This window comes from Mustela nivalis (assembly GCF_964662115.1).
Source record: "Mustela nivalis genome assembly, chromosome: 10".
In the NCBI taxonomy this organism is placed as follows: Eukaryota; Metazoa; Chordata; class Mammalia; order Carnivora; family Mustelidae; genus Mustela; species Mustela nivalis.
In genome coordinates, this window is record NC_139029.1 from 26,467,890 (window position 1) to 26,490,383 (window position 22,494).

General features: G+C 42.9%; 1 protein-coding gene across 8 annotated transcripts in view; it reads left to right on the forward strand.

The window, feature by feature from the left end:
• Window positions 1-819: 819 nt before the first annotated feature.
• THRAP3 (thyroid hormone receptor associated protein 3) overlaps window positions 820-22,494 on the forward strand; it is a 75,036-nt gene continuing 53,361 nt past the window's right edge. For 3 of the 8 annotated variants that reach the window (XM_082686864.1, XM_082686868.1, XM_082686863.1), the window contains exon 1: window positions 834-1,071. The gene's annotated coding sequence lies outside the window, so the exon portion shown is untranslated. Of the gene's footprint in view, window positions 1,072-16,687; window positions 16,758-22,494 lie in introns of all 8 variants that reach the window. The other 5 variants (XM_082686865.1, XM_082686869.1, XM_082686867.1 and 2 more) reach the window with 4 other exon arrangements.

Sequence of the window (22,494 nt, forward strand, 5' to 3'; positions counted from 1 at the left end):
TAAGGTGCAAAGATACTGTGGGAGTGGATATGGGGGCAGCTAGTAAACTTGGAAGGCTTCATAGGAAACATTCGAGCTCTGTTGGAAGCTGGAGGTTCATTAGTGCATTAATTCCCGCGGAAAGCAGCTTGTGCAAAACCCTGATAAATGCAGTGGTTCTCGTACTTGCAGATGCGTAAGAATCACTGGAGAAGTGTTCATAATGCAGATTCCAAGCCTGTACTTCCTAGGAAACTTCTGGCTTAATAGGTGAGTGGCATCCATTTTAACAAGCTCCACAGGACTAATAGAAAATCTTTTTTTTCTGTGCTCCTATGGTCCTGGGCGGGGGAAGCGGGGAGGTGGTGGGAGATGAGGCCGGTCAGAGCTTGACCCATCCGGCTTCTGGGTCTCCGAAAGAGGACACGCTATCACAATAAAAACAACTCCATTTTGAGTTGCGCTTTCTTGTAATTCGCTTTTATGTGATTTACTTTGTCGGACTCTCTCAGTAACTCCATGGGATAGAAAATTACCAGAGTCATACCATAGGGGAGGAAACTGAGACTCACAGAGGGGAGACGTTTTGCTCAAGGTCACAAAACGAAAGGTGGCAGGGCAGACACTGAAAGCCAGGGGCTCGGAGTCTCAGCTCAGAGACCTTGCGACAACAGAAGAAGGCCGCCAGTGGGTGGGGCTCAGGCCCTCCCTCCAGGCTGGTTCCAAAATGGTGGGGGTAGTGGCGTCAGCAACGCCCCCGCCCCTTCCGTCCACCTCCCTCCTTCTTCCCCAGGCCACCCAGGCGGGGGGAGGGGATGGAACGGAGGAACCCACGTGACTGCCGACAACCTGGCGCGTGACGCAAAGCGGCGGGCCCAACGCTCGCCTTGCCTTGTGGAAAACGTAGTTCAGTCGACCATCAAGTGGGCAAGGAGAGACAGGCCTAGCACTACATTTCCCAGGAGTCAGCGGGCGACGCCGCCGCTGCCGCCGTCGGAGAGCGGGGACGCGGGGCGCGCTGTCGGGCGGGGGCGAGGTTCGGGCCGGTTGTGCCGTTGCGAGGTGCAGCTGCGATCGCCGCGGTGGGCCCAGGTGAGTGAGGGCCTCTAATGGGGATTAGGGCAGTTCCACCGGCTCTAGTTGTTTTGTCTTTTATGTTTCCTCCGCGGCGGCTGGGTCAGGGTCCCCGGCAGGTCCGGCACGGAGCCGCTCCCCCGCGCCTACCCCCAGGCCTTCTCTGAGCGGGCCCCGCTCTCTCCGGCTCCTCCCCCTCCCCGCCCTTCAGGGCTTCCCCTCGCTCCGGCCTAGCTTCCGACGCCCTGGGCCGCCTTTTCTCCTGAGCAGCTCCTACCCTTTTTTCCCCCTTCCTGCATGCTTCGAGGAAGAGGCCTCCACCTTTCCCATTTCTCTTTTTAGTCGTAGGAACACCATTATTTGGATTTCTCCCTTTCCCGGAACTCTTTTGAGTGCTAACTCCCCCTCCCCCCGCCCCGTTCTCCATTGGCCTGGTCCTGCCCTCGTAGGGCGCATGTGGCTGGCACTCAGGAAATGTTAGTCCGTCTTTTCTGCCTTGCGGCCAGAGGAGGCATAGTCCAAATTTATCTGCTCCGGGAACATTTGTGCGCCCACTTTTATTTCAGTCTCTTGGGTTGGAGGTGAGGCCGACTTGCATTCCAGTGGTGATCGGCGTGTGTTCTGGCTGTAGGGGGCAATTTCTTTATGTTGTTTTTTTGTTTTGTTTTTTGCTCCCCTTAGCACCTCAGCAACTTTTATCAGCTCCTCTTATTGTCTTTCAAAATCTTAAGGGTGGAGCATGGCGGCAGAAGCTGGGGAGTAGCGCTGGTGCCGAGAAGTTCGGAGCCATCAGTGGTCGTAGGGTGTAGGGGAGGTTGTTAATTGCATTGAAGGAGAAACCTCAGAATGTGGTAGAGCCTGGCGGCCGAGAGCCAATGAAGCTTCAGGTGGCAACATAAGAGATTCATCCTGGAGCCAGCCTGCCTAGGTTCAAATTTTGGCCCTGTTAGCTTTTGATTTTAGGTCCAGGGCCGTCGCTTCCAGGTGCCTCAGTTTCCTTATCTGTAAAATAGCGGTAAGTAACAGTGGCTACTTTATAGACTGATTGTGAAGATTAAATGAGATTAAGTTGAATACCGCTTAGCTCATTTCCTGACAAGTATTAAACGACATCGTTATTACCTTCATTACCATTATAGGATTTTTGGATGGTGGGCCCAGGGTGGAAAGGCAGGTGTCAACACTAGCGTTTTCCTTTCCTTTCTGATGGTCCTCCCTTTTTTTTTTGTTTGTGGAAATATTGTGTTCGGTTTTCTGAAGAGCTTGATGTGTGTATCATTAAGTAGAAGCCTGTTGGCAACGGTTCCTGCCTTGAGCAACTTGTGGAGCAACTCGGGCTTAGTTTGCTCTTTGCTGGGAATTCCATTTTGTGAACTAGGGCACACATTTTAGCAGTATCAAAAAACAAGCTTACTCTGCATCCATTTAGGTTTGATTGTATCTTGTAAAAAGTGAATTGAAGTTTTCAGAAGAAGAAGTCGTTTATCTATAAAACTTTTCTGTTGAATACAGGCTTTTATCACTTTGTTCTTTTAACTCTTTTGGCATCAGTGACGGGTCTTCGGTTTTGGAGACTGACATTTTTAGTCTGCAGATGTACCCATTCTAGTGGTGGTGGTGATAGTAATAATCCTAGTGACGGCAGGTCACATACAGGCACTTGAATTTGGTTTAGCCAGTGAAACTGCAGGTTACAAAAAGAGTGTCCTGTTTCGTCCTGAGAAATTGGAAGGAGGAAGCTTGGAACACTGCTGAGATTAACGCCAAGGTGGGGAGAGATGAGGCTGACCGAGAGAGCAGACCTACAACAATTAGCTGTTTATTTAGAATGGATAGTCTCAACCACTGAGATTGTTGAGACGCTAGCCTGTTTGTCTTGGGCACAATGACATCCTGAATTGAAGGCAATGTGGTTAATGCTGTTCTCTCAAATAATTAGATTTTGATGGATTGCTTCCCACAGTTACTCTGTAAACATGTAAGATTGAGTCGTTCAGTATTTGGCTGATTGATTCAACACATAGTCCTTGAGAACATACTATCTACTGGCTCCTGTGCCAGGCTCTGGGAGTACAGGGGGGGGTGTGAGACAGAAGGGGTTTTGCTGTTGGAGAGGTTCCAATAGAGTGGGGTAAGATAAAACTGGTAAGCAAATGACAGATTGAGAAAAGTGATGTGGGGATAGCAAGCAGGGACTCTAGTAGACACTAACAAGGGAGATCTAAGGGTGGTTAGAGAAATTCTTTCGGGCACAAGTGAGGATACAGTTTTGTAGGAGAGAGCATTCCATATGGAGGGAACAGCAAGCATCAAAACTTGAAGATGGGGAGAGTTCAGTGCTTTCAGCCTGAAAAGAGGCCCAAAGTAGCTGACACAGTGAGAAGAGTGGTTACAGAACAGACAGACAGGTAAGGTTGTTTGGGGGAGCAGTCAAAGTCTTCTGATTGATATTTTAAAATCACTTTTGCAGAGGTATGGAAGATGGGGGGGGATATAATTTAAGAGGCTGCTGTACTGGTTTAGGCCAGACATGGTAGTTGCCTAAAGTAGAAGGATGGAATGGAGATGTATTGGTGGGAAGAAGTGGGGGGTTTGGAGATAACATAGATTTAATATTCTTCAGAGCAGGCCATTCTTAATCTTTGGTCCATGGACTGTAGGGGCCCATGAGTCGTAAAAATTTTTGTGAGGGAGTGCATTTTCTCAAAGGTTTGATACCTTCCATCTTATTCATTAGTCTCAAAATTTAAGAACACTGCTTTAGAGCCTGTAATGCAGGTTTATAACCCATAAAAAAGTAGTTGCCCACAGCTTCTCAGCAGAGTTGAGTCTGGGGTATCCTTCTAAAAGATTGCTTTTCTTTGTCCTTTTCTCTTTCTTTCATAACCTCTACACCCCACATAGGTCTCAAAACTCGCAACCCCCAAATCAACAGTTGCCCTGAGAACTGAGCCTGCCAGGCACCCTTTCTTAGTCTTTGATGGGAACTTTTTTTTTTTTTTTTAAGATCTTATTTGACAGAGAGAGATCACAAGTAGGCAGAGAGGCAGGCAGAAAGAGAGAGAGAGAGAGAGAGAGAGAGGAGGAAGCAAGCTCCCTGCTGAGCAGAGAGCCCGATGCGGGACTCGATCCCAGGACCCTGAGATCATGACCTGAGCCGAAGGCAGCGGCTTAACCCACTGAGCCACCCATGCGCCCTGGGAACTTTTTTTTTTTTTAATCGAGGTTAAATGCTGTGCCATTGATCATTTTTTAGTTTCCTTTTGTCTGCAAGTTACGGGCTAATGCACGTGCTGAGGAAGCTCAACATTTGTGAACTCAGTTTCATGAAAATACATTTCCTAATATTTTCTTCTACTGGAAGAAAGTTCCTACAAATGGAGCACTTTAGTGTATGAAGAGCAAGATCATTTTCTTTTTGCTTTCTTTTAGCAGTTAGGGATTTCAGATGTAGATTTCTATTTTTGGGTATATTTTTACACGACAGTGTGTTATTGGAAGCATAGGGTGTACATTGTACCCCAGAGTTAGAAATGTACCACTGAAAGAACCCTGTATTTTTCTTTTTACGGCAGAGGTTGAAAACTGAAGGCTTATGGACTAAACCCAGTCTCTAGGTGTGTTTTGATTGGCTCACTCACATAGTCTTGTAAATTTGAATTTGTTGTCAACATCAAAAAACGAGGTTTTATGTAAAAATTTGAATTCAGGCTGCCTTTGAAAAATCAGTTATGGCAGCCTTGGACCTTCATAGCAGCCATCTTTGTAGTTGGGCATGTCCTCTCCAGTTTGTCAGAGACCTCCCTGCAGCCTGATATTTATTTATCCCTGACATGCAGTGAAGTGTCACTTGATACTATTTTACATCTTATATTACTTGTCTATCTGTAGGCGCCTGAGTTTGGTCTCCCTGTTCTAGATATATGATACAGGTCTCTAATACTGCTGCTTAAGTCTTTTTTATTTTTCTCTTAATGTTAATATTGCTGTTAAAAATTGTTTTATGTCTTGTTGCCTTATTTTTTGCAGGCCAATGAGAGAGATAAGTCCAAAACATTGAATTACTTTGTTTCCAAACTCTGGAAACCCAAGGGCTTTTAGAAAGCCTGAAGGCATTGATCTGACCCCAAACCATGCCTTTTAGCTGGCATGGGTGTCCTCATTTTTGTTCTGCCTGATTTGGTTTTTATTTATTTTTATTTTAAAAAAGATTTTATTTATTTATTTGACGGAAAGATCACAAGCAGGCAGAGAGGCAGGCAGAGTGAGGAGGAAGCAGGCTCCCTGCTGAGCAGAGAGCCCGATGCGGGGTGCGATGCGGGGTGCGATGCGGGGTGCGATGCGGGGTGCGGGGCAGGCTCGATCCCAGGACCATGAGATCATGACCTGAGCTGAAGGCAGAGGATCTAACCCACTGCGCCACCCAGGCGCCCCTGATTTGTTTTTTAGCATCTGGAATGTGGTAACTGCATAGCTGGGCTTGTTTCAGAACATAGAAGGCCAAGCAAAGAGAAGTTGCTGAATGTCTAATTAGAAGACTTTTGGCACTTGTCTTTAGGCATGAGGACCAAGGTGTGTTTAATATGCTTATATGAAGTCCATTGCTTTGCTTTCACTAATGCTGTAGCTTGTTTTTTGAGGGGTAATAACAGTTTTTTTTTTTTTTTTTTTGGAGATCTTATGTATTTATTTGAGAGAAAGAGAGCAAGAGAGAGCACAGCGGGGAGGAGTAGGAGAAGCAGACACCTGCTGAATAGGGAGCCTGATGAGGGGCCCCATCCCAGGACCCTGGGATCAGGACCTGAGTGGAAGGCAGATACTGAACAGACTGAACCACCCAGGCACCCCAGTAACTTCAATTTTTTCCTTCTATTTTGATAATAAGGGCATTATAAATAAAGAATTGATAGAGGACATCAAAAGAGACTGCGTTCTAAAGTTAATCAGATTTCTTCGCTACAGGGCTCCATTACATCCAGGCTTCCCCAATGTGTCTAAAAGATGTGTCCCTACAGTCTTGATTAATAGCTTTGGCTAGCAGACTGTGGGCTATTAGAAAAACACGTTAAAAATGGAGAAGATTGAGGAAGTTGGTCAGATGCCAGAGGGGGGTTGCCCACTAGAAAAAATTGGGTGAATTTTTGAAGATAAATTCTTGTTTCACGGGCGCCTGGGTGGCTCAGTGGGTTAAGCCGCTGCCTTCGGCTCAGGTCATGATAGCGGGGTCCTGGGATGGAGCCCCGCATTGGGCTCTCTTCTCAGCAGGGAGCCTGCTTCCCCCTCCCTCTCTGCCTTCTGCTCTGCCTACTTGTGATGTGTCTCTGTCGAGTAAATGAATAAAATCTTTAAAAAAAAAAAGAATAAATTCTTGTTTCAGATAAAATGAAGTGGTACTTTGTGTAGTCTTAAATTTTTTTTTTTTAAGATTCTATTTAATTGAGATCATGAGTGGGGGGAAGGGTGGAGGGAGAGGGAGAGGCAGACTCCCTGCTGAGCAGGAAGCCCAGCATGGGGCTCAGTCCCAGGGACCTGAGCCAAAGGCAGATGCCCAGCTGACTGAGTCACCTAGGCGCCTGTTGAACGAGGCCTTTCTTGACCACTCTATAGGGTATTCCTTTCATCACCTCGCCACCCCCCAGCATATTATTACTGTGGGACATTATTTTATTTTTAAGATTTTATTTATTTATTAGGGCGAGAGTGTGCGCATGTGCTCCCAGAGGGAGGAGGAAAAGAAGGGGGACAAGCAGACTCTGCTGAGTGCAGTCTGACAGGGGGCTCAACCTCACACGTGACCCTGAGATCATGACCTGAGCTGAAATAAGAGTCAAAGGCTCAACTGACTGAGCCACCCAGGGGACCCCTGTGGGATGTTACTTTAATCCACTATGTCTTCACCTCTGTAGAGAGTAAAGCAGAGATTTGTTTGATTCACTGCTGAGTTTCCACAGCTAGGATGTTCTCTGTCACCTAGAAGGGGCTTATTAAATACTGAAAGAAGGGTCAGTTATATGGGAAGACATGCTGAATAAGGTTGGCAGTCTCTGGAAGTTCTCCCACTGTTACATCCTGATTTACTCAGATTCTGTTAAGCTACCAGTTGAAAATGATTTCGTATGGTGGTAGGTGAGGAGATTGCAAAAGAGCAGGAAGGTACTTTCTGGAATAATAGAAATATTCCATATATATATATATATATTTTAAAGCCCAACCTGGGGCTTGAACTCAACGACCCTGGGATCAAGACCTGAGCTGAGATCAAGAGTCAAGACGCTTAACTGACTGAGCCACCCAGGTGCCCCTGAAATACTCCATATTTTGGTTGGGGTAGTGTTTCACAGTATATTTTGTCAAAACTGACCAAACTGTCCTAGCAATGTGTACATCTTTTGTAAGTGAATTACTAAATCGATTTATAAAAATTGGTTTTCAAAACCCATTCTCTAAAGGCTGTTCAGTAAAACTGAAGTGACTGTCTAAGTAGTTTGTGATGGTGATTGGTTTTTCTTGAATTTTTACTAAGTTTAACCAAATATGGATTGGACAGGAGATTTTAAAATACCATTTGGAGTGAAGAGGGTGCGTAAGGAGCTATTGAGGGAAGAGACTTGAGCTGGCAGAACTCTGAGCAGCCCTCCCATTTCAGTCAGAGCAGTTCTGCATTGATAGTTTTTTACTTAGGGGTTCTGCTTAACATTTCATTTTTATTTATTTAAAGGTTTATTTCTTTTCTTTCTTTTTTTTTTTTAAGATTTTATTTATTTATTTGACAGAGATCACAAGTAGGCAGAGAGGCAGGCAGAGAGAGACGAGAGAGGAGGAAGCAGGCTCCCTGCTGAGCAGAGGGCCCGAGGCGGGGCTAGATCCCAGAACCCTGGGATCATGACCTGAGCCGAAAGCAGAGGCTTTAACCCACTGAGCCACTAAAGGTATATTTCTTTAAAGAAATTCACGTATTTTTTTTTTTTTAAGATTTTTAAAAAAATTATTTATTTATTTGACAGAGAGGGATCACAAGTAGGCAGAGAGGCAGGCAGAGAGAGAGGGGGGAAGCAGGCTCCCTGCCAAGCAGAGAGCCCGGTATGGGGCTCGATCCCAGGACCCTGAGATCATGACCTGAGCTGAAGGCAGAGGCTTAACCCACTGAGCCACCCAGGTGCCCCTCATGTATTTTATTTTTTAAGATTTTATTTATTTGTCAGAGACAGAGTGCACACGTGCTTGCACAAGCAGGGGGAGTGGGAGGCAGAGGAAGAAGTAGGCTCCTTGCCAAGCAAGGAACATGATATAGGACTCATCCCAGGACCCTGGGATCATGACCTGAATTGAAGGCAGATGCTTAACTGCCTGAGCCACCTAGGTGTCCAGTTTTGTTTGTCTGTTTTTAAGATTTTATTAATTAGAGACATGGAGGGCACAGAGGGGGAATGAGAGGGAGAAGCAGACTCCCCAGAGAGCAGAGAGCCTGATGGGGGGGCCTGTCCCAGGACCCTTGAGATCATGACCTGAGCCTCCCAGGTGCCCTCTCCCCTATCATTTTATTTTAAGTAGGCTACATATGCATCGTGGGGCTTGAACTCCAGACCCTAAGATTAACAGTTGCTTGCTCTGCTGAGCTAGCCGGGCCCCCTGAAATTTATTTTTAAAGTAATCTCTAGGGGCTCCTTGGTAGCTCATTTGGTTAAGCAACTGCATTCGGCTCAGGTCATGATCCCAGGGTTCTGGAATCAAGCCCTGCATCAGACTCTGTGCTCAACGGGGAGTCTGCTTCTCCCTCTGCCTCTGCCTGCTGCTCCCTCCGCTTGTGTTCTCTGTGTCTGTCAATTGAAAATAAAAATTTTCTGGGGCGCCTGGGTGTCTCAGTGGGCTAAGCCTCTGCCTTGGCTCTGGTCAGGATCTCAGAGTTCAGGGATTGAGCCCTGCATTGGGTTCTCTGCTCAGTGTTCCCCCCACCGCCCCCGCCTGCCTCTCTAAGATTTTTATTTATTTATTTATTTGGGAGAAAGGACAGAAGGAGAGGAAGAGAGTCTCATGCAGACTCTGCACTGAGCATGGAGCCCAGTGTGGGGGTCGATCTCATAACCCTGAGATCACAACCTGAGCTGAAACCCAATGGTCAGATGCCTAACTGAGCCAACCAGGTACCCCCAAAATAAAATCTTTTTAAAAAAAGAGGTAATCTGGGGCACCTGGGTGGCTCAGTGGGTTAGGCCGTTGCCTTCGGCTCAGGTCATGATCTCAGGGTCCTGGGATCGAGTCCCACATTGGGCTCTCTGCTCAGCAGGGAGCCTGCTTCCTCCTCTCTCTCTGCCTGCCTCTCTGCCTACTTGTGATCTCTCTCTGTCAAATAAATAAATAAAATCTTTAAAAAAAAAAAAGAGGTAATCTCTACACCAAACTAACGAATGCAAGATCAAGAGTTAGATGCTCTACTGACTGAGCCAGCCAGGCACCCTAACATTTCTTTTTTTTTTTTTTTTTAAGACTTTATTTATTTATTTGTAAGAGAGAGAACAAGCAGGGGGAGCAGCAGGCAGAGGGAGAAGCAAGCTCCCAGGTGAGCAAGGAACCGGATGCATGACTTGATCCCAGAACTCTGGGATCATGACCTGAGCTGAAGGCAGATGCCCAACCGACTGAGCCATCCAAACGTCCTGAATATCTTTTCTTGTAGAGAAGGAAGCTTAATTTTTTAAGATTTATCTATTTGAAAGGAAGAGAGCGCCTGCACACACAGGGATAGAGGGAGAGAGAATCTTCAGCAGACTCCCTGCTGAGCATGGAACCTGAGGTGGGACTTGATCTCATGAGCCTAGCTAGTTAGCATCATGACCTGACTTGAAATCAAGAGTCAGAGACTTAACCACCTGAGCCACCCGGGCACCCCTGCAGTTTTTTTAATGGAAAAATTTTTGATACGGTTCATCCAGAGTGCCAGCTTCCTGATAAAACCTGATAACCACTCTCATCATTAGTGAGTCGTGTATTTGCATACATAAACCATGAATGTAAGTGAAAGGTAACACTTGAGTTTCAAAGTTGTCAACTGAATTATTGCTGTGGTTATTTGGAAATTAAGATTTTATGTGATAGTCAAAAGTATACATAAACTGTAACAATATGTTACTGCAGCTAGAATTTTGACCTTGCCCTTCTCAGCTCATCTTATTCTGGTAACTAATCTGAGATCTGCCAACAAGAAACAGGTTACTTTCTGAGGAGAGCATCTTAGGTTTCGTGTTGGGTATTAATTTTCACAGCAAAACTATAGGGATACAGGCTTTGTCTTCTAGGTTATTCATCCTTCCTTTATTCCTTTTGGTGAATAAGAACCTATCGTTGTTGAAATATATAAATCCTGGATACCCTTTTTTTTTCCCCTCTAAAAATTTATTTATTTATTTATTTGACAGAGGATAAGCAAGAGGAGCAGCAGGCAGAGGGAGAAGAAGCAGGCTCCCCAGTGAGCAGGGAGCCCAATGCAGGACTCAGGCCCAGGGCCCTGGGATCCTGACCTGAGTTGAAGGCAGATGCTTAACCAACTGAGCTACCCAGGCGCCCTGGTATACATATTGTCTCCTATCATAAAGCAGTATGTGTGCAAAACTTAGCTTTTCCTGTAGTAACTCTTGAGTAATCTAGTATCCTGTTGAAAATACTACCTTTTCCTGTTGAAAACTTACTCTTTTAGGTGTTTGGGTGGTTCAGTTGGTTAAGTATCCCATTCTTTTTTTTTTTAAGATTTTATTTATTTATTGGACAGACAGAGATCACAAGTAGGCAGAGAGGCAGGCAGAGAGAGAGAGGGGGAAGCAGGCTCCTGCTGAGCAAAGAGCCTGATGCGGGGCTCGATCCCAGGACCCTGAGATCATGACCTGGGCCGAAAGCAGAGGTTTAACCCACTGAGCCACCCAGGAGCCCCAGGTGTCCCACTCTTAATTTGGCTCAGGTAATGATCTCATGATGATGGGATCCAGCCCTGCATTGGGCTCCCCATGCATTTAGTGTGGAACCTACTTGGGGTTCTCTCTGTCTCCGTCTCCCCTCCCCCACTCCCACTCATGTGCTCTCTCTCATGCTCATTCTCTCGCGCGCTCTCTCTGTCTCAGAAACAAACACAAACATACTTTTTCTTGGGGTGCCTGGCTGGTTAGTCCGTAGAGCATGCAGCTCCTAATCTTGGGAGTTGTGAGTTTGAACCCCATGTCAGGTGTGGAGATTACTTAAAATAAATAAAATAAATAAATAAAATCTTTTAAAAAACTGCACAACCTTTTTTTGACTACATTTCTTGTTATGTTATATAGTATTTAGTTTTTTTTTTTTTTAAAGATTATTTATTTATTTATTTGACACAGAGAGAGATCACAAGTAGGCAGAGAGGCAGGCAGAGAGAGAGAGGAGGAAGCAGGCTCCCTGCTGAGCAGAGAGCCCGATGCGGGACTCGATCCCAGGACCCTGAGATCATGACCTGAGCCGAAGGCAGTGGCTTTACCCACTGAGCCACCCAGGCGCCCCAGTATTTAGTGTTTTTTTTTTCCTCTCATTGAGCAGTCAGCACCTGAACTGGATTTAATACAGAATAAGCCAAAATCCTAGGGATTTAGCCTGATCTCTGCTTTCCACTGTATAGATATTTGTGCATCAACTTAGTTTTTTGAAGATGATTCTGGAAACAGAATTAACTTTAAGGATTTGATTTTCTTTGTTGCTTGATGTTTATGTAAGTACATTGCTGAGGGAAAGAGCCTTTCCCTTCCAACTTCTTGGATTTTTTTTTTTCTCTCCAGACTGCAACCTTTTAGAATATAATGTGCTTTGTGGTTTACATATATCAGTTCATTTAGCTCACAATAGATTATAAGATTAGTGTAGCTACTTTTTAGAGACGGGCAAATCGGTAAAGGTTATGCTCAAGCCTGCACAAAACTGGAGTCAGGACTCTCATCCGCGTTAGTCTTGTGTTTGCAAGGCCCTTGCTCCTTACCACTCTGCCAGTGTTCAGCAGATAACATGGGCTTATCCTTCGATGTGGAGTTGTTTCTTTGATTTGACCCTAAGAACGTTGCTTTATGAATTCTATTTCACTCTTTAAAAGTGTTTGCAAAAATCTAAATGTGTTTGACCAAGAAGTTTGTGAGGCACGCGGGAATGCTAGTACTCTTCTGTTGTCACTATCCTAGAGGATCTCTTTTCTCTGGAGGCTGAGAAAGGGAATCTAAAGGGAGCACCACCACAGCGTTCAGCATTGTATAAACCTTTTTTTCATGCTTGAAAAAACATGGAATATGAAGACATCAAAAAATACAAAGAATAGTACAAGTGTTAGTGATATATTTAAGAGATCGATTTTATAAATTTATGAACTAAAACTCCACTTCTACAGTTCAGTCTTCTAGGATTGTCTCCTGTTCTCTCAACCATGTTTTTGTTTTTAGTGTTTAACATACTTCTGGTGTGGTGCCTGGGTGGCTCAGATGTCTGGCTCAGATGCCTTTGGCTCACGTCAAGGTCCTGGGGTCCTGGGATGGAACCCTGTATGGGGCTCCCTGCTTGCTCAGTGGGGGACCTCCTTCTCCCTCTCCTCCTGCTCCCCCTGCTGTGCAAGATCTCTCACTCTCTCTGTTAAATGGATAAATTAAAAAAAAAAAAAACCGTTTGTAAAGGGACACGCAAATAAAATAACAAGGCACGGGTTTTTCTAGACTTCTCTTAAATATATATGCCTTCTGAGGCACCTGGGTGGTTCAGTGGGTTAAGCCTCTGCCTTCGGCTCAGGTCATGATCTCAGTCCTGGGATCAAGCCCCACCTTGGGCTCTCTGCCCCCCCCCCCCCCCCCGCTGGTTGCTCTACCTACTTGTGATCTCGCTCTCTGTCAAATAAATAAATAAAATCTTAAAAAAAAAATACATGCTTTCTTGTACAAAATGTGGTATCATTCTTTTGTGGTTTTAAGCTTCATATGTTTAGTATTGATTTATTTTGGTAACTTTCTGCACAGGCTTGTGTGTAGGATTCATTTATGGTATATGTGTTTTTCATTTTCATTGCTGTACAGTATTTTTTTTTTTTATGATTTTATTTATTTGACAGACAGAGATCACAAGCAGGCAGAGAGGCAGGCAGAGAGAGAGAGGGGGAAGCAGGCTCCCCACTGTGCAGAGAGCCCGATGCGGGGCTCAATCCCAGAACCCTGGGATCATGACCTGAGCCTAAGGCAGAGGCTTTAACCCACTGAGCCACCCAGGCGCCCCTGCTGTACAGTATTCACTGTATGAACATAACACTTAATCTATTTTTCTGTTGCTCGGTGCCACCAAAAAAATTTTTTTCTTTTAAGATTTTATTTATTTAAGAGTGGGAGAGAGAGCATGAGAGTGGGGAGGGTTAGAGGGAGAAGCAGATTCGTCTCTGAGCACGGAGCCCACTGTGGGACTCAATCAGAGGGGATTGCAACCTTAGCTGAAGGCAGAAGCTTAAGCTACTGAGCCACCCAGATGCCCCACTTTTTTTTTTAAGATTTATTTGAGAGAGTACATGTACACGCTGTATGGGGTAGGGGCAGAGGGAGAGAATCTTTTAAGCAGACTCCCCGGTGAGTGTGGAGCCCCAGGTGAGGTTCGATCTCACGACCCATGAGATCATGACCTGAGCAGAAACCAAGAATTGAATGCCAAGAATTAATGTATTGTAATGTAATGCCAACTGAGCCACCCACTCTCAGAAATATTCTTGGTTTTATTTTCTGCTGACTTGTGAGAGTTTCTCTAGGGTTTTTGCCTAAAACTGTAATTGCTGGGTCATAGGATGTGTATTTGTCGCTCTTCTTTCGTTCTCTCTTCTTCCTTTCTCTCTTTTCTCCTCCCTCCCTCCTTCCCTCCCTTCCTTCCTTTCTTCCAGTTTCTTTTCTGTTTCTTAAGTAGGTTCTACTCCCAGTGTGGGGCTTGATCCAGAGTCTCATGCTGACTCAGCCAGCCAGGTGCCCCAGGATATGCATATCTTTATTAGGACACTAGCGCAGTATTTTCCTGAGAGATTATACCAGTTTATAGTCTCTCACAGACATTTCTGTCACTTAATGACATGATACTGTTAGATTTTACAGTTTTTGTCATTTTCTTCAAAAATTTTTAAATTTTAAAATTTAAAAAAATTTTTAAAATTTTAAAATTTTATTTATTTATTCATGAGAGACAGAGGGGCAGAGGCAGAGGGAGAAGTAGGCTCCCTGTGTGAGGTGTGGGACATGATCCCAGGACCCTGGGACCACGACCTGGGCCAAAGGCAGATGCTTAACCAACTGAGCAACACAGGCGCTCACAAGTTTTTTCATTCTTAGGAGTATGAAATATTTTATTGTAGTTTTAGATGGCATTTCTCTGATGGTGAAGATTAATCTTTTCTCTTTTAAATTTTAATTTTTTAATTTATTTTAAAGAGTTTATTTATTTATTTGCTGGGGGCTGGGGGAGAGGGAGCACAAGCAGGGAGAGCGCCTGTCAGAGAAGCAGGCTCCCTGTGGGTCTCAATCCCAGGGACCTGGGATCATGACCTGAGCCATAGGCAGATGCTTAACTGACTGAACCACCCAGGCACCCCTCATTTTGATTTTCTAAAACATATAGGTATTTATCAATCTCTACTTTTATGGTTTGTAACCAGAATATTTTGTTTGTAGTCCTTTTTCATAAGTTCATATAGATTCCTATATTTTCTTCTGTTTTATAAAAATGTTTTTTTAGAGAGTGTGAGTGTGACAGGGGGCAGAGGGAGAAGGAGGAAGCAGACTCCCTGAAGAGCAGAGCCCTAAGCGGCTTGATTTTATGACCCTAAGACCAAGACCTGAGGCAGAATCAAGAGTCAGATGCTTAACTGACTGAGCCACCCAGGCACCCCGCTGTATTTTCTTTTAAAAGTTCCAGAGCTTCAGCATCGGGCTCTTCTCTGATCAGCGTGTGTGTAGTGGCCTTTATAATCCTTTGCCAGGGCTTAAATCTTCTAAACTTTATGCATGAGAAATTGGAAAAATATTAATGTATCTAAAACCCAATTTCCAAGAAATAAAAAGCAGGATTGCTAAATCAGGGATGACATGAGTCATAAAACTCCATGTAAAAGAATCAGTTTAATAGGGGTACCTGGGTGGCTCAGTTGGTTAAGTGTCCAACTTGATTTTGGCTCAGGTCATGATGTCAGGGTTGTGAAATCAAGCTCTGCCTCACACGTAGGGCTCGCCACTCAGTTGAGAATTTCCTTGAGATTCTCCCTCTTAGGCCCCTCCCTTGCGTGCTGTCTCTCCAATAAAGTTTTTTTTTTTAAAAAATCACCTTGACAAGGCGCCTGGGTGGCTCAGTGGGTTAAAGCCTCTGCCTTCGGCTCAGGTCATGGTCCCAGGGTCCTGGGATGGAGTCCCGCATCGGGCTCTCTGCTCTGTGGGGAGCCTGCTTCCTCTTCTCTCTCTCTGTCTCTCTGCCTGCCTCTCTGCAAACTTGTGATCCCTGTCTCAAATAAATAAATAAAATCTTTAAAAAAGAAAATCAGCTTGACAGATGATACAGTTCTCTTAGTGACTATACCATTGTTGTAGTAATCTGTTTTCCTAGTTAAACTTAAGAATATAGGACTGATTCTGGTGAGCTGTTATATTACCTATAAATGCGATGGAATGAGATGCATTTTGTGAGGAACGTTCTGCTTAGGGGAATGGCTCAGTGCTCTTGGGAATTGGTATTTTGTGGGAAGAGGAGGCTTGAGCTTCCCTAAATTGTGTTTACAAATTGCTGTTGGTTTAATATTGGCTACAAATTTATTTTCTAGAATTAGAACCAGAGAATATGGACATTTTGGGATAGATTTCCAAAATTGTTGATGGGATTCTTTCTGATAGTTTAGTTGAAAATAAGTTAGTTTGGTGGTATTCTAAGAAGTAGTTATTGACTTTCATGTCAAACCTAGTAACTACTCCTGATTTGTAATTTAAAAAAGGAAAAAAAAAATCTCCGAAGGTGATTGTTTTAATGGATTTTCCAGCATATGATCATATCTTCTTGTTTTTGATATTCTGTCATGAAGCTTGGTCTCTTTTCTGAAAATGAAAGCAGATGTGATTCATCTAAAAGTTGGTTGTGTTGGTCTAATGTCCTGGTGTAAATGGGCTGTTAATTAAATTCTGTTTTGGATGAAAATTTTTTTTTTTTTTTAAAGATTTTATTTATTTATTTGAAAGACGGAGATCACAAGTAGGCAGAGAGGCAGGCAGAGAGAGTGAGAGAGGGAAGCAGGCTTCCTGCGGAGCAGGGAGCCCGATGCGGGGCTCGATCCCAGGACCCTGAGATCATGACCCGAGCCAAAGGCAGCAGCCCAAACCACTGAGCCACCCAGGCGCCCCGGATGAAATTTTTTTAATAAAGCTAAGCAGTTGCGGAAGATAGACTCTGAATGTACCATCTTCTTTTCCACCTCTAAAATTAATAGTTTTTTGTTTACTGAAATTTTCTTTCAAATAGACCTTTAGTGAATTAGGTTTATTCTTATTCAGCATCCCCTATGGCTTCCAGTAGAGCACATTTTAGGATGGTTTAGGCATGTTTAAGACTGATTTCATCAGGCATATTAAAGAACTTTTTTCCTTAGATGGCAAGTAATGGAAGAAAGGTGAGGAATCAGAGCCATCTGGATGAAGTGCCTTAAGGTTCTTTAACAGGTAAACGATTAGCATGATGACATGAAAGAATTGGGACACGGATGGCCAAGGGCCTTAAGGCTCTAGTTTTAGGTCACCTTTTGGGTAAAACCCTTCTTTTTCTGTGCTTAGTTTCCCTTCTGTAAACCTATGGTAGTGCTAGATACGATCTCTAGGAATGCTTCCAGTTCTTGCTGCTCTGTGACTCTTACTTCCAGTACTGTTTGTCCAAAATGGATACTCTTCTGGATAGTGTTTTTGCCTGTAAGTTAGAGTGGATTGTGGGTTCTTTTTTTTTTTCTTTAAAGATTTATTTATTTATTTATTTGACAGGCAGAGAGAGAGGAGGAAGCAGGCTCCCTGCTGAGCACAGAACCCCATGCGGGGCTCGATCCCAGGACCCTGGGGACCATGACCTGAACCAAAGGCAGCGGCTTTAACCCACTGAGCCACCCAGGTTCCCCGGATTGTGGGTTCTCAGTCGCAGGGCTCTCTGCTCTTCCACAAAGTCTGCTGTTGACTGCCTTGAGGCTTACACACCCTGTACGGGGTCTCGTGGTAGCAAATTTTGTCTTTATTCTAGCACTTCAAGTCACAGTTATTTTTTCAAATAACTTACTGAGATTTAGAAATAGATCCATAAATATGTAAGTGTGGGCCATCTGGAAATTGTATTAATAACCAGGTTCTCAGCGTAATGATAAGAGAATAATGAGATAAACCCCTGTGTTGTATTGTAAGGACTTGGAAGGATACAGAGTTTCTGATTCATCTTTGTGCTTTCTATGGTGCCCAGGGAAGGAAATTAAGAATGATTTATTTATTTGTTTATTTATTTAAAATGTTATTTTTAAGTAGTCTCTACACATTGTGAAGCTTGAACTCATAACCCTGAGATCAAGAGTTGCACCAACTAAGCCAGCCAGGTGGCCCAAGAATTATTTATTACTATTATTTGAATGCTTGCTATATTACTAGGAACTGTACTAAAATTTAGATTTTTCCTCATTTAAATATTATAGCAGCTTATGAGGTAGTGTTACTCCTCTAATTTATAGATCAGGAAACTGAGGCTTAAAAGGAGATGTTTTAAACTAATTTTTACATGACTCCAGGGTCTATAATATTTCTTGCTTCGGTATGCTGCCTAACAAAGACGTCATTCATAGTGTGCTCAGTGAGTGTTAACTGGGTGAAATACTTGTGAAATGTTTAAAAAAAAAAGTTTAAGTTCATTGTTTTTGATCTTTATGATAGTATTTTTAGAAGAGACGGATTAGCCACTCCTGATAGGCCAACTGAAAGTGTTAATAATAGGACATCCTCAAGGCAAGGTAACATGTGCTTGGGGGTTATGTTCCAAAATTTAAAAGTTAAATAAGGGAAGGGGACTGGAAGTTGGGTATAAGGAGGGTAGAGATTAGGAAGAGGACCACTTTTCATTGTCACTCTTGTACCATTTGACATTTTTACTGTGTATGTGCTCAGAAGAAAACTAGGTATGCAGAATTAAACACTTTGCTCAGGCAAATAAAAGCTTGGGTAGTATTTCAAGTTCCATGATTCTATGCATGTTTTTCCCTTTTATAAAACTATACATGTGCAACAACATGGATGAACATTGAAGACATGCTAGGTGATAGAGACTCTATGTAAAAGACAAATCTTGTATTCCCCTTACATGAGATACCTAGAGCAGTTAAATTCATAGAGTAGAATGGTGGTTGTGGGTGGGGAGTTAATGTTTTATGGGTACACAGTTTTAGTATGGGAAGATGAAAAAGTTCTGGATGTGGATGGATGGTGGTGATGATGGTATAACGGTGTAACAGAACAGAACTGTACACGAAAAAATGGTTAAAAGAGTCCGTTTTGTTTATTTTTCTGTAGTAAATATATAGCCAATACTCATTTGTTTGGTTTGTCACTCATTTGTTTGGTTTGTTTGTCACTCAGCAGACATGTACCTAGACACTGGGGATACAAAAAGGAATTTGGTACTTGTCCTGGAAAAGCCATTTAATCTAGTAACATTACACTAACATGACACTACTAGTGATTTTCAAGGAGATAGAGGTTTAAGTTTTTAGGAAATCGTAGCTTGTAAAAGTTTTGCAATATGATAAAAAGATGAATTCTGGGAAAGCAACTGTTAGGATTTCCTGGCAGTCTTAACTGCTGGTTGATCCAGAGGATTCTGATGTGAATGTTATTTTGCCCCAGGGTACTTGAGCATAGCCTGAAAGCATGATTTTTAAAAACTACCAATCTGGGTGGAAACTCTCAGGTGCACGGATGGCATATTGATCCTTCTCTGTCTCTTGTGAATTGAGAACCTGGGCACAGACTAGTGGTGTCATTTAAGCGGCAGACTCATCATCCTGGAATCAAGTTTAGGCTTGGGTTTATTGCCAGAGTGTAGGGCTTCTTTAAAAGGTTCTGAAGCTATACGAGTGTCTACCTCATATTCTGAGTCTACCATAGAGACAAATTATGCATTCTCAGGAGAAAGATAGTCATTGTTTAATGACAGTGTGATTACCCATACTAGCTGGTGGAAGTCTTGTTTTTTAACTCTGATTTTTGACATTGGCCTGTACCAGTAAGTATCGTGTGAGGTACTTCACATACATATAACTCATTCAATTGTTTTTTTTTTTAAGTTTTTTTTTTTTTTTTTAATTTATTTGTCAGTGATAGAGGGAGAGAGAGCGAGCAAGCACAGGCAGACAGAGAGGCAGGCAGAGGCAGAGGGAAAAGCAGGCTCCCTGCCGAGCAAGGAGCTGGATGTGGGACTCCATCCCAGGACGTTGGGATCATGACCTGAGCCGAAGGCAGCCGCTTAACCAACTGAGCCACCCAGGCGTCCCTAACTCATTCAATTTTAATAACAGCTTCTAGGTAGTGGGAATCAGTTCTACAGATGAGGAGACAGATAGTGGGATTTAATAAAGTAACTTAACCACATGTTTCAGAACTACTAGTTGGTGGTGCTGGGAATCAAAGGTAGTCCACCTTTAGAGCATATGTGGTTTTGTATTATATATTGTGCCAGTGCTTTGGAACTTGCTTTTGGGATGATTGATTACTAATTTTATTTGTCTAACTATCATTTGTTGGGTATAAGGATTAAAAAGTGACAGTTTCTACCACTTGAGACCCCCACAGTTTTGAGAATTACTGCACTAAATGCCTTTGTTAAGCAAATAGCGTAGAACCAGAGTTTGCAGACTTTTTCTCTCTAGAGAGAAAGAAAACAAATATTTAAATTTTTATCTTTTTTTTTTTAAAGATTTATTTATTTATTTATTTGACAGACAGAGATCACAGTAGGCAGAGAGGCAGGCAGAGAGAGAGGAGGAAGCAGGCTCCCTGCTGAGCAGAGAGCCCGATGTGGGACTCAATCCCAGGACCCTGAGATCATGACCTGAGCCGAAGGCAGCGGCTTAACCCACTGAGCCACCCAGGCGCCCATAAATTTTTATCTTTTTAAATAATCTCTACACCCAATGTGGGGCTTGAACTCACTGCTCTGAGAGTCACATGGTCTACTGACTGAGGCAGCCACGCTCCCCAAGAAAACAAGTATTTTATTGACAGAATTCAAAATGTAATAGTCGAATACAATTTTTGTAAGGCAGGTGTGTTACAGGAGTAGAATTCACTTTGGGAGATAACATTTCACATGGGGTTCAAAGTTAGCTTTATCAAAATGGATGGCAGATGTTTATCTATTAATGCTGAAATCTTTAGTGAGGTTGCAGGTATGTCATCTTTGAAAATGTCTTTATACAGACAGGTATTGCCAAATAATCCCATGAGCATATAATTCTTTTTGAGCATATGGTTTATTTGAGCACATTCACCTCTTGGAAGGCATTTATAGAATTCTGTTAGATTCATTTCTTGATATTTGCCTTTTTTGGGTACCATTACACTGCAGAGTAATCCTTTCCAATGGAAGATTAGATGGAAGTTTTGTGGGGTTTTTTTCTTTCTTTCTTTCTTTTTTTTTTTTTTTTTTAAGATTTTAAGTAATCTCTACACCCAAAGCGGGACTCAAACTCAAAACTTCAAGATCAAGAGCCACACACTCACCTGACTGAGCCAACCAGGAACTCCTAGATGAAAGCTTTTCACTTGCAATCTAGATGATTTTGAAAGATGGGTATTTACTTTGCACTTTCATGAAGATTGGAAATAATGCTGGAACTGTAGTTTGAATGAAAAAGATAGGTCTTTCAAGTTTTTTTTTTTTTTTTTTCAAGATTTTATTTATTTATTTGACAGAGATCACAAGTAGACGGAGAGGCAGGCGGGGGGCGGGGGAAGCAGGCTCTCTGCTGAGCAGAGAGCCCAATGCAGGGCTTGGGGCTCGATCCCAGGACCCTGAGATCATGACCTGAGCGAAGGCAGAGACTTAACCCACTGAGCCACCCAGGCGCCCCGGTCTTTCGAGGTTTTGTGTGAACAGAGATATCATTGTGTTAACTTTGATAGTACAGGAGGAGTGAATAAGGTAACTTTACATTACCTGAGGTTCAAACAGTGTTTACTGTTCAAGTTAATTTGCTGTTATAATGTATTTCCCATAAAAATGCTATTTTTTTGCCTTATAATTTTTTACTTAATTCATTAAGAAACATTATCAAGTCTGCAACAAAAGCTATTTCCAAAGCCTTTCAGTATTCATTAATAATGTTTAAGGGTGGTTCTTCAGAAAATTTTAGGTTAAAAAAAATCCCATCGATAAAATTTTGCTGCGAAGCCATTGAACTGCTGTTTGGTAATGCAAATCAGGATCCACCTTCTATTTCTGACAAAAAAATCACAGAACTGACGATGGTTCATTCAGTCTATAAAAGTGAATTGACAGTGAATGCAGGTGACTTTTGACAGTACTGGCTCAGCCTGTGATTAGAAGTTTTGTGGAGTACCTGCTGATGAATGTACAGGGAATAACCTTGTGCTTGAAACACCTTAACATTTTCACAAGTCCTGTACATTTGTCCAGTTAAGTCTTTTCTTCTTTACATATTTTTTTACCACCATCATTGGTGCCACGTCTTAGCAGATTCAAGTTCAGGTTGTATTAGTGTTCTCTCAGGCATCTTTGAAGATTCTCACCTGTAGTTGTTCTGTGTAGACTGTTCAGAAAGGCTAGTTCTTGGGTCATTTCAAACCCAGCATTGATTTCTGCAGTTAAACAGCTATGCAGTGTCTATAATATCTTTGAACCAAGAGGCAAGGAAGACCACGGAAAATCATTCTTCTCCCCTTTTAACAGATGTTCGGTTGTTGAGCAGTTTTAGATTTACAGAATATCTGAGAAGATAGTACAGAATGTTCACATGTATACCTCATGCCCATTTCCCCTGTTAACAAATTAGTATGGTATGTTGTTCGTAGCTAATGAGCCATTGTTGATGCATTGTTAACAAAGTCCTTACTTTATGCACATTTTCTTAATTTTTACCTGATAACCCCTTTTCTGTTCCAGGAGCCTATCTAGGATATTCTGGTATATCCTTTTGTAGTTATGTCTCCTTAGACTCCTCTTGGCTGTGACACCTTTTAAGACTTTTATTTTGGGTGACTTTGACAGTTTTGAGCAGTGTAGGTTAGACAGTTTGTAGAATGTCCCTCAGTTGGAATTTTTCTCATGGCTAGACTGGTGTTACGGATTTTAGTGATAAAGACCACAGAAGTAAGGTATCATTTCCATCACATCATACCAAGGAATATGTGTTACCAACAT